Genomic DNA, 2,536 nt, shown 5'->3' on the forward strand with positions numbered 1-2,536 from the left:
ATTAGAATTTTTTTATATTTACAGTTTAATATTTTAGTTGAATATTCTAACATTCTAAAAATTCGATTTCAATATTTACAGTATAATATTCTATTAGAATATGTATTTTTTGAAAAAAACCGTAATGTTATTTTATTTTATTTTTTAAAAAACTTTTTAGATAAAAAAATGATAAAAATAATATTTTAAAAAAAATTCAAATATTTTCATTTATTTTGCATTTTAAAAATATATATATTTTTTAAAATTAATGGCTAAGATTGTGTCTCAATGTCTCCCAAAATATGATGGTCTCACATGAACCTATCCCATATATATATATATATATATATATATATATATATATATATATATATATATATATATATATATATATATATATATATATATATATATATACTATCATAATAATATTTAATCAATTAAGTGATAAGAGTTTTAATAAACTATATCCTCAATCAATCATTTGAATCCTATTACTAAATACTACTAATACACTTCGTTGTCAAAGAAGGGGAGCAGTGTCCACTTTTCCAACTGGCTACATCAAAGCAAAAAGGGAAACCATTCCTTTTTCAATAATGGAGTTTGGAATCTTTCCCTTCATAACTTTTTAATCTAATTAACTATTCATCTGTATTATAAATACTTAAATAGTATAATATCTGATGTGATATATAGTTAAAAATGAATAACAAATAATTATCAATAGCCTAAATAGATGATTAGACATCTTGACTTGGTTGGCGTATATAAAATAGCTTACATTTTGACTTTATTACAGTTCAATGTTTGCTCGTACCATAAAAACTAGCTGAGCTTATAAACTAGCATTTTGATAAGCTTTTTAAGATAGTTTATTGGTAAACTAGTTTATAAGTTAAAACTTACCATATAAACTAGTATTTTGATAAGCAACTTGAGATGGTTTATTGATAAACTAACTTATAAGCTAACAACTAGTATTAAGGATGAGAGCGGGACTTATGGAATTTTAGGTGGCAATTCGAGACATGAATACACGAATCTGTGAGTGACACGACACGACATGAATACATCTTGAAAATTGAGATAAAGCTTATTTCTCTTCGTGTATTTGTGTCGTGTCAAATTTGTGGTTGTCACGTTTTCATAACACGAATACATGAATTACCATGTTTTTAAGGATGACAACGGCCAATTTGTAGTGAATGATGATGATATTAAAAGGAAATAGGGTAGTTATTTCCATTATTTGTTTAATGATAACCCTTACATAGTGAGGGACTTGATTGTAGAAGTTGCTATAGTGAGGCCCCATAATGACAAAGAGGGTTCATGCTTGAGTATGAGTACCGAGGAAGTAAAGTGGGATTTGAGGATGTGTAAGAACAAAGTTATATCGAAGAAGTAAAGTCGGATCTGAGAAAGATAGGTAAGAACAAACTTGTAGAGGGGAGGAACGACTTAGGTCATTGACACACACATATATATATATATATATATATATATATATATATATATATATATATATATATATATATAACATTATCTCAGAGACTGCCAAGATTCCTGAAGAGTGGAAATCAAGTACCGTTATCCTAATATATAAGAACAAAGGTGATTCCTAAATTTACGATATATATATATATATATATATATATATATATATATATATATATATATATATATATATATATATATATATATATATATATATATAGGTATTAAGCTTCTTAGTCATACTATGAAAATATGGGATAAAGTGTTAGAGGCTAGGTTGCGTAGCATCATGAATGTTGCCAAAAACCAATTTGGTTTCATGCATGGGAGGTCGACGACTGAGGCGATCCACCTTCTTAGACGTCTGATGAAGAAATATAGACAAAGAAATAGGGATATATATATATATATATATATATATATATATATATATATATATATATATATATATATACACGGTGTTTATCGATCTAGATAAGACATATGATAGTGATCAATGACATGTGATTTGGAAGAACTTGGAAGCAAGATGGGTTCCTATGAGATAAGTCATGGCTATCTGGGATATGTATTGTCGGTCTAGATAGTCATGATACAAAAACGTTCCTTGTTGAAATTAGGCTTCATCAGAGGTCTCAACATGTATATCCTTTCCTTGATATTGGAAGAGATGTCTCGTGAGATCCAAGGGGGAGTGCATTGGTGCATTTTTTTCCCGATGACACTGTGTTGGTGGTGAGTGTAGAGTTACGTTAAAGGCTTGTTTGGACACATGAAGGGTAACATTATAAGAGAAAGGGGCACATATCAATATTATTAAGATGGAGCATCTTTGGTGCAAATTCATTGGGGGAGGAGAATCATGAAGGAGTAATGTAAGTTTAGGCTAGCAATCTATTATCCCGAATGAGAGTTTCAAGTATCTTGGGTCCATGATCCATAAGGGAGGGTATATAGATGTAGACTTCATCCATCATATAAAATCGGGTTAGTTCAAATGGAAGGTGTCCTTTGGAGCCTCGTATGATACAAATGTACCATTGAAGCTAAAGGG

This window comes from Lactuca virosa, chromosome 8 (genome assembly GCF_052849685.1).
Source record: "Lactuca virosa cultivar CGN04683 chromosome 8, Lactuca_virosa_CGN04683_v6, whole genome shotgun sequence".
NCBI lineage: Eukaryota > Viridiplantae > Streptophyta > Magnoliopsida > Asterales > Asteraceae > Lactuca > Lactuca virosa.